Source organism: Salvelinus sp. IW2-2015, linkage group LG8 (genome assembly GCF_002910315.2).
Source record: "Salvelinus sp. IW2-2015 linkage group LG8, ASM291031v2, whole genome shotgun sequence".
Taxonomy (NCBI): domain Eukaryota; kingdom Metazoa; phylum Chordata; class Actinopteri; order Salmoniformes; family Salmonidae; genus Salvelinus; species Salvelinus sp. IW2-2015.
In genome coordinates, this window is record NC_036848.1 from 53,045,859 (window position 1) to 53,056,093 (window position 10,235).

The window sequence follows — 10,235 nt, forward strand, 5'->3', positions numbered from 1 at the left end:
GCGACATGCAACAATTATTTCTGATTTTAGTGATCATATAAGGAAATAATGTCAATTTAAAAATTCATTGGGGTAGTAGACGTGTTAGGAAGAGCCCCAGAGAAAACCAGTAGTAGAGGTGTTAGGAGAGAAAAGCGGCACTAAACCTAGTGGTTATTTAGGGAGAGTTGTAGGAAAGCCGGCAGGTAACCCTGTTGTTAAGAAAGGTAGTGTATTGTTGTAGGAGCGGCAGCTTTAACCTAGTTTAGATTAGGACGGCAGGTAACCTAGGTTTTAGATGTAGGGAAAGCGGCCAGAACCTAGTGGTTAGAGTGTAGGAGCGGCAGTAACCTATGGTTAGAGGTAGAGCAGGCAGGGTAGCCTAGTGTTAGGTTGTAAGGGGGGCGAGTGTTAGCCCTACTAATGTAGTTTTCTTTTAGAGTTGTGTGCGGCAGGGTTAGTCTGTGTTAGAGCTTTTGATTGTAGGGCGGCAGCGTAACCGAGTGAGTATTAGGAGTTTTAGGAAGCGGCAGTAACCTATGTTAGAAGTTCTGTTAAGGACGGCAGAGCCTATGAGTATTAGAGGTTAGGCGGCAGGCAGGTCTAACCTAGTGAGTCTTAGAAATAAGTGTAGGAAGGAAAAGAAACCAAGAACGGGAAGGAAGGACTGTAGTAAGGGAATCAGAAATAAAACCAGAGCAACGCCGGATAGGAGCGGCAGGGTAGCCCCTGTGTTAGAGTGTGTAAATAGTGGGGTCAATAGCGGCGGTAAACCTATGGTTAGAGCTAAGGACGCAGTTAACCTAGTGGTTAGAGCGTCAAGGTAGGAGCGCAGGTAGGCCTAGTGGTTTTAGAGTTAGGGGCGCAGTTAAGAGTGGTTAGTTAGATATTTTTGTTAGAAGGTAAAGAGCGCAGTAACTCTATTTGATGTTATTAGAAGTGTAGGGAGAAGGCGGTGTCAGGTTACGCCCCTAGTGGTTAGGTTGGCGGCAGGATATGATATGCCCTTAAGTGGTTATAGAGTATAGAAGTCTAGTGCGGCAGGTAGCCTATGGTTAGGTTAGAACGAGTGCTAACCTAGTTTTTTTTTTAATTATTAAGGGCGGCAGGTATTAAGCCTATGTTTTTAGGGTTAGTTGTTGTTTTGTAAGGACGGCAGGTTAGACCCTAGTGTTCTTAAGAGTTTGTCAGTAGAGACGCAGGTTAGCCTAGTGGTTAGAGTAATTTAGAGGAGAACGAAGAGGACGGCAAGGTGTAGCCCTAGTGTTAGAGTGTTCTTTTGTATCATTTTAGGCATTAGTAGAGTGTGTGTTTTTATGTAGGACGCAGGGGTAAGTCTAGGGTTTTAGATAGACTAAGTGATGGTTAGCAGATTTAGGAGTGATGGTTGTCAGGACGGCATGGTTACAGGCGGTTGTTTTAAAGTATCAATATTATGATTCTATTATATTATTTTATATATAGATGGGTATTTTATACCCTAAGCCTTGTGGTAGGAGATTTTAGGGACGCAGGTTTAGGCCGCCTAGTGTAGGAGTGTAGGACGGCAGTACCTTGTGGTTTAGCCGACGTTAGAAGCGGCAGTAGCCTTGTTAGAGTGTAGGGCGAGCAGCTAGCTCTAGTGGTTAGAGTGTAGGGGCGGCAGGTAGCCTAGTGGTTAGGTTAGGGCCCAGGAGTTTTTAGTGGACAGGCAGTAGCCTGTGTGTTAGGTGTAGGGCGCGCAGGTAGCCCTTGCCTGGTTAGAGTGTAGGGACCGGCAGGTAGCCTTGTGTAGAGCGTAGGGACGCAGGTTAGCCTAGTCGTTAGAAGCGTAGGACGGCAGGAGCCCTTGGTACGTGAGGAATAAGAAGGATAAGAGGACGGCAAGGTCTAGCCTAGTGGTATAGACGATAGACGGCAGGTAGCCTAGTGGTTAGAGCGTAGAGGAGAGCAGGAGCAGGTGGCGCAGTTACGTGGTTAGAGCGTAGGGACGGCAGGTGCCTATGGTTAGAGTGTATGGAACGCAGGTTAGCCTTTGTTAGAGCTAGGGACGGCAGGTAGCCTAGGTTAAGATGAGAGCGCAGTCAGGCCTAGTGTATAGAGCGTAGGAGCGGCAGGTAGAGCTATGAGTTAGAGCGTAGGGACGGCAGACGTACCTAGTGGTAGAGTGTAGGGACGCAGTAGCCTTGTGGTTAGTAGAGGGAACGGCAGGTAGCCGGTGGTTAGAGCGTAGGACGGCAGTAGCCTGTGGTTAGAGCGAGGACGCAGGTAGCTAATGTTAGACGTAGGGACGGCAGGTAGCCTAAGTTGTTAGAGGTGTAGGACGGCAAGGTTAGGCTAGTGTTAGAGTGTAGGACGCAGTAGCCTTTGGTTAGAGTGAAGGACGGCAAGGTAGGCCTGGTGTTAGAGCGTAGGACGCAGGTGCCTAGTGGTTAGAGCGTAGGGACGAGGCAGGATAGTCCTAGTGTTAAGTGTGGAGGGCGTGTCGGTAGCTGGTCTAGAGGTAGGACGCAGTAGGACAAGTGGTTAGAAGTGTAGGGAGGCAGGTAGCCTTGGGGTTAGATGTAGGGACGGCAGGTAACCTGGTGTTTAGAGTGTCAGGGACGGCATGTTAGCTAGTGCTGCTTAGAGCTGTCGACGGCAGGTGCCTTGTGGTGAGAGTGGAGTGCGAGGTAGCCTGGTGTTTAGATGTATGGACGGCAGGTAGCCTGGTGTGTTAGAGTGTAGGCGGCATAGCCTAGTATGGTTAGAGTGTGAGCGGTAACCAGTCGTGGGCGCAGTAGCCTATAGAGTGTACGGCTAGGCTAGCAGTTGAGTAGAGGACGGCTATGGTAAGCTAGTGGTTAGAGGTAGGAGGATAGTACCTATGGTTAGAGTGTAGCACAGGAGCCTGATTAGAGTCGTGAGCGTTAGAGCTAGTGGTTATAGGGACGTGCCTAGGATAGGGAGGACGCGGATAGCATGTTATGGTGTAGGACGCAGGTAACCTAGTGGTTAGAGTGTAGGACGGCAGTAGACCCAGTGGTTTAGAGCGTGTCGACGCAGGTAGCCTGTGGTTAGAGTGTAGGACGGCAGGTAGCCTGGTGGTTAGAGTGTAGGACGGCAGGTAGCCTTTGGTTAGAGCGTAGGGACGGCAGGTAGCCTAGTGTTAGAGTGTAGGGGCGGCAGGTAGCCTTAGTAGTTAGAAGCGTGAGGACAGCAGGTAGCTAGTGGTTAGAGTGAGGGCGGCAGTAGCTAGTGGTTAGAGTGTAGGACGCAGGTACCTAGTGGTTAGAGCGTAGGACGGCAGTAGCCGTGGTTTAGTAGCGATAGGACGCAGGTAGCCTTAGTGTAGTGATGGAGCCGGCAGTAGTCTAGTGTTAGAGTGTAGGACGGCAGTAGCCTAGGTGGTTAGAGTGTAGGGACGGCAGGTAGCCTGTGGTTTAAGAGTTAGGGACGGCATGCCTGGTGAGAGTTAGGACGCAGTAGCCTGGTGTTAGAGTGTATGCTAGTAACCGAAATGGTCATAGATCGAATCCCAGAGCTGACAAGGTAAAAATCTGTGTTCTGCCCTGAACAAGCAGTTAACCCACTGTTCTAGGCCGTCATGTAAATAAGAATAGTTTCATAACTGACTTGCCTAGTAAATAAAGGTTCATTTAAAAAAATTAATTAGGCCCTGATCTATGGGTTTTCACGTGACGGGAATGCAGATAGCACGTCCGTTGGTCACAGAGGGAAGGCTGGTATTGTTGAGGAGAGGGCTGGCTATTGAGGAGAGGGCTGCTGTATTGAGGAGAGGGCTTGTATTGAGGAGAGGCTGGCTGGTATTGAGCGAAGGGTGGCTGGTATGGAGAGGGCTGGCCGGTATTGAGGAGAGGTGCTGGTATGCAGAGAGGGCTGGGGCTGGTATTGAGGAGAGGGCTGCGCTGGGTATTGAGCAGAGGGCTGAGCTTGTATTTGAGGAGGGGCTGACTTGATATGAGAGAGGGCTGACTTGTATAGGGCTGACTTGGATGAGAGAAGCTGTGTTAGGAAGGAGCTGACTTGGCTATTGAGGAAGAGCTGACTGGTATTGAGGAGAGAGCGACTGGTATTGAGGGAGAGCTGACTGGTATGAGGAGAGGGCTGGCTGTATGAGGAGGACTGCTGTTATTGAGGAGGGCAGGCTGAAGGAGGAGGAGAGGAGTAAAGAATGGAGGGGAAGGACTGTTGTTTAACAGTTGCACTTATCAGACAGACAAGGAGTTGGGAGGGGTGTGGGAATGTGTTAGCCTGTCCAGCACAGCAGTGTAACCCTACTGTTAAGGCCATGTTAGCCTGTCCAGCACAGCAGTGTAACCCTACTGTTTAGGCCATTGGATAAACTCGTTTTAGGGTGTCTGTGATTGTAAGATTGCAAACTAGCACTACATACAATAGACTAGCATCCGGTACAGGAGGTAGGCTCGTGACATATGGGCCATTCTGGCTCAGACAAGGCTACTTAAGCAATAAGGCTTGATATCCTGGGAATTATTGTGTGAAAACCTCCAGACTAAGGGCTGTTCTAATGCCCGGGGACGAAACCAAGGAGAGGAAACAGCACTTAGGGAAGGTGTTTTACTCAATCATTTCTGAGATCGAGGGCTTTATTGCTTTTATAAAACAGTTGCCAACATATTAAAAAAAAGATCAATGACATGTTCTATTAAAAACATTATATTAAGTAAATCTGTTTTATTTCATCCATCCATCATACAAAATAGTCTGTGGCAAAAGCCAGTCGTTAGTTATAGGATTCTGAAGTTACTAGCAAAATGGGCAGGTCGTTCCTTCTATCCATTCTATTTGCAATGGTTGCTATGCTAAACAAATCCTTGGTATCAAGCTATGCAAGCTAGCTACTTCTCATTCGCTAGCTAGCTAACTAAAGCTAACACACAATCACATCAAGCAGCCGAAAGGAAAACAAACGATGTGCACTTTCGTTTGTTTACCTTTGTGTTTCTATTGCCATTTCTCTGGACATATCCATTGTAATGATGCTGATAAATTAATTTGCCTTAATCAGAGAAACTGTCTGCCTCTTCACCTTCATATTTGCACTGTGGAGATCACAAAAGAAAACTGCAAAAATTTGACAGGTCGTTAAGGCAGACAGCAAGGTTTAGACAAACCCCAAATGTGGCAAATATAATGCTAGTCTAGTAGCAAGGGGAGATATTGTCTAGACACTTTTTTCAAGGGGAGATTAAGTATATAAATTGACTGGCTGGGATGTGGGACATTGTTAAATCTAATGGAACACGTATTACCCAGAAAGTGTAGGGGCAGCAGGTAGCCAAGTGGTTAGAGTGTTGGACTAGTAACCTGAAGGTTGCAAGATCGAATCCCAGAGCTGACAAGGTACAAATCTGTCGTTCTGCTGCTGAACAAGGCCACTGTTCCTAGGCCGTCATTGAAAATAAGAATTTGTTCTTAACTGACTTGCCAAGTTAAATAAAGGTWAAAAAAAAAAATCAACCAATCAGCATTCTGGATCCAAACAACACGTTTTATAATTACTACTTAGGCCTGCAACATACAATAACCCTGTCCCTGCTAGTATCCTATCAGCTCCTTGTGTGTGATAATGACAGTGTTGCTGCACTGACTCAGTGGCTACCATGTACTGTACACTAGTTCACTCTAAGCCATGCTATAAGAGGTGTGTATGGGCAGAGTAGGTTAGCTCAGAGTGAGAGTAGCTATTATATGGAGGTTAACAGTCAAGGATGGGACAGGCAGTACATGGACAGTTAGTTACACACACACACACACACACACACACACACACACACACACATACATACATATAACAACCCACACGCTCCAAACCTTCATCATCCCGTAGCTGGGGATTTTAACAAGGCTAATCTAAAAACAAAACTCCCTAAATTCTATCAGCATATCGATTGTGCTACCAGGGCTGGGAAAACCCTAGATCATTGTTATACTAATTTCCGCGACGCATATAAGGCCCTCCCCCGCCCCCCTTTCGGAAAAGCTGACCACGACTCCATTTTGTTGATTCCAGACCTAACAAACAGAAACTAAAACAACAAGCTCCCGCGCTCAGGTCTGTTCAACGCTGGTCCGACCAATCTGAATCCACGCTTCAAGACTGCTTCGATCACGCGGATTGGAATATGTTCCGCATTGCGTCCAACAACAATATGACGAATATGCTGATTCGGTAGCGAGTTCATTAGGAAGTGCATTGACGATGTCGTACCACAGCAACGATTAAAACATCCCAAACCAGAAACCGTGGATTGACGCAGCATTCGCGTGAAACTGAAAGCACGAACCACTGCTTTTAACCAGGGCAAGGTGACCGGAAGCATGACCGAATACAAACAGTGTAGCTATTCTCTCCGCAAGGCAATCAAACAGGCTAAGTCCCAGTACAGAGACAAAATCGAGTCGCAATTCAACAGCTCAGACACAAGAGGTATGTGGCAGGGTCTACAGTCACATCACGGATTACAAAAGAAAACCAGCCCCGTCCGGACCAGGATGTCTTGCTCCCAGACAGGCTAAACAACTTTTTTGCCCGCTTTGAGGACATACAGTGCCACTGACACGGCCCCTACCAAAACCTGCGGGCTCTCCTTCACTGCAGCCGAGTGATTAAAACATTTAAACGTGTAACCCTCGCAAGCTGCAGGCCCAGACGGCATTCCCACCGCGTCCTCAGAGCATGCGCAGACAGCTGGCTGTGTGTTACGGACATATTCAATCAATCCTTATCCCAGTCTGCTGTTCCACATGCTTCAAGAGGGCACCATTGCTTCCTGTTCCCAGAAGCTAAGGTAACTGAGCTGACACACTACCGCCCCGTAGCACTCACTTCCGTCATCATTGAAGTGCTTTGAGAGACTAGTCAAGGACCATATCACCTCCACCCTACCGGACACCCTGACCCACTCCAATTTGCTTACCGACCCAATAGGTCCCAGACGACGCAATCGCAACCACACTCTGCACACTGCCCTAACCCATCTGGACAAGGAGAATACCCATTGTGAGAATTGCTGTTCATCGATTACAGCTCAGCATTTAACACCATTAGTACCCTCCAAACTCGTCATCAAGCTCGAGACCCTGGGTCTCGACCCGCCCTGTGCAACTGCTGGACTCCTGACGGGCCGCCCCCAGGTGTGAGGTAGGTAACAACATCTCCACCCGCTGATTCCTCAACACTGGGCCCCACAAGGTGCGTTCTGAGCCCTCTCCGTACCCCTGTTCACCCACGACTGCGTGGCCATGCACGCCTCCAACTCAATCATCAAGTTTGCGGATGACACATACAGTGGTAGCTTTGATTACCACAACGACGAGACGGCGCTACAGGAGGAGGTGAGGGCCCTCGGAGGTGGTGTCAGGAAATAACCTCACCTCAACGTCAACAAAACAAAGAGATGATTGTGACTTCAGGAAACAGCAGAGGAGCACCCCCCTATCCACATCGACGGGTCAGTAGTGGAGAAGTGGAAAGTTTTAAGTTCCTCGGTGTACACATCAACGGACAAATTGAATTGGATTCCACCCACACAGACAGCGTTGTGAAGAGAGGCGCAGCAGCGCCTCTTCAACCTCAGGAGGCTGAAGAAATTCGGCATGTCACCAAAAGCACTCACAAACTTCTACAGATGCACAATCGAGAGCATCCTGTCGGGCTGTATCACCTGCCTGGTACGGCAACTTCTCCGCCCACACGCGTAAGGCTCTCCAGAGGGTAGTGAGTCTGCAGAACGCACCACCGGGCAAACTAACCTGCCCTATCAGGACACTACACCACCCGATGTACAGAAGGCCATAAAGATCTTCAAGGACAACAACCACCCAAGCCACTGCCTGTCACCCGCTATCAGTCCAGAAGGCGAGTTCAGTAACGGTGCATCAAAGCAGGGACCGAGAGACTGTAAAACAGCTTCTATCTGAGGCCATCGACTGTAACAGCACACTAACATTTAGCGGCCGCTGCCAACATTACTGACTCAACTCCAGCCACTTTAAAAATGGGAATTGATGGAAATTATGTAAAAATGTACCACTAGCCACTTTAAACAATGCCTTAAATAATGTTTTCATACCTACATCCATCTCATATGTAATACGTTACTCTATATCATCTACTGCATCTTGCCATCTTATGTAATACATGTACACTAGCCCTTTAAACTATGCCACTTTATGTTACATACCCTACAGTACTCATCTCATAGTATATACGTACTCTATACCATCTACTGCATCTTGCCATGCCGTTCTGTACCACCACTCATTCATATATCTTTATGTACATATTCTTTATCCCTTTACACTTGTGTGTGTGTATAAGGTAGTAGTTGTGGAATTGTTAGGTTAGATTACTTGTTGGTTATTACTGCATTGTCGGAACTAGAAGCACAAGCATTTCGCTACACTCGCATTAACATCTGCTAACCATGTGTATGTGACTAATAAAATTTGATTTGATTTGATTTGATTAATATGGGGAGCCCACTCACCCACAGTATAATGTACTACCTACTGTTGTTGTCATTCTGTTGTCCCACATGAACACATTAGGGCTGCTGGGAACCACACAATAGACTCCACACACACACAATATTGCCCAATTGAGTCAAATAAAAAGCAGATGAGCAATGGATAATCAAACAACTGTTTTTATAAAGCTACAGAGGAAATGGAAATATTGACAGTTTCAAATCACTCAATGTTGCGATGCATACGTCAGGAACTAACTTACTGTACAGTATTTTAGGATTGTTCATTAAATAATATCTGAATGTAGTTTGGAGGAACGGCGCTGGAGTAATAGCTTGAACTAACGTTACTTAGCTAACTAGTTTAACTTCTCTCCTCTTTCGGGCAGCACTAGAAAAACTCATGTTTAGAATAAATGCATGCAGGTGTGAGATACAAATGTAAGTGACTTACCCAGAATATGATGTTAAATCCAAACAAGAAGTATTTGACACAGCAGCTCACTTCGACTCCTTTAAAAAGCTGGTGTTTTCGACTGCTAACGTTRYTCATCCTGTAAACGTCGAGGCTAGCTAGCTACAGTAACAATGTAGCGCCACTGGTTAGTTAGCTTGTTTGCTAACCTACAATCACGGCAGTGACAAACTAGCTACTATTTTTGTAGCACACAGGCTACCTAACTCCATAAAACAACTTGAAACAATCAACTAGCCAGCCAAATCACAAACACATCGCCATCTAGCTATAACGTTAGCTTCCTGGCTAACAACAGATCCAGAAACACTTTGGATGTGTAAAAAATAATATACAGTCATCTGCGGTTCAATGTATACTCTCCCTAACTAATCAGATAGTTGAAAGATAAATCCAATTAAAGGTTGTCTTGTTGATACGTTCTCGATGTCTCCCGTTCATAGCGTTTGACTGTTTTTCCATTCCACCTTTCTTGTTAACAACATTAACAACACACCTCGCTGTCATTTGCACTGAGCTGAGGAAACCCATCCTGATTAAATGTATGGAAGATGTCTTTTTCCAGAGCGACCTCTACTGGAACTATTTGTTAACAACACTGCCGGTGTACTTCTTCCTGCTGCAGTGCACAGACCAAACAGAACAATGGTGAGGGATGAATATACCCTGTGGAAACAATTTAGGTATTTGAATAACATAAATATATACTTACCAGGTAAGAGGGACCGACAATTCTTGCATTTGTTATATGACAGTTTAAAGTGTGACTTTTTTTGTGACATGTAAACCTTGTACAATGACCAAACTAAAACTAACATGGATAAAATTAAGCAATACAGCAATAAGACAACAATTGGCAACATTAAACTTAGGGGGGATAGATTGTGCTGTGCTGTATCAATGTGCTGTGGCTGTAGATTTTAGTGATAGTCTGGCTAACACCTAACTCTCAAAGTCCTCCTGGCTTAAGTCTGGAATGGCCCTTTGACGCTGTCAGCACAATGCATCCATAATGAAGGGGGCTGTGATTTTACTGGTTGGCTCTCTGTGTCTTTTCTCAGTCACACACCCACACGCACAGTCACACACAGCCTCCGAGCGAGCGCCTCACCGTTCCATTACAATGGTTGGAATTTCAAATCCAAACAACACCAAGTCTTAACCAATGAGGGGGAGAGAAAAAAATTGAGAGAACCAATCAAACACCGTTCCTCAATTTCTGAGCGAATATTGCTTTAACGAACGGCCTCCTTTCCAGACCATTGTGTCACAGCTCTCCCTGTGCTGTGAGTCACGTGTGTTGTGTC

General features: G+C 46.4%; 1 pseudogene; it reads right to left on the bottom strand.

The window, feature by feature from the left end:
* LOC111968274 (tetraspanin-5-like) overlaps positions 1-9,487 on the bottom strand; it is a 68,247-nt pseudogene extending 58,760 nt beyond the window's left edge.
* Between the last annotated feature and the right edge of the window lie 748 nt (positions 9,488-10,235).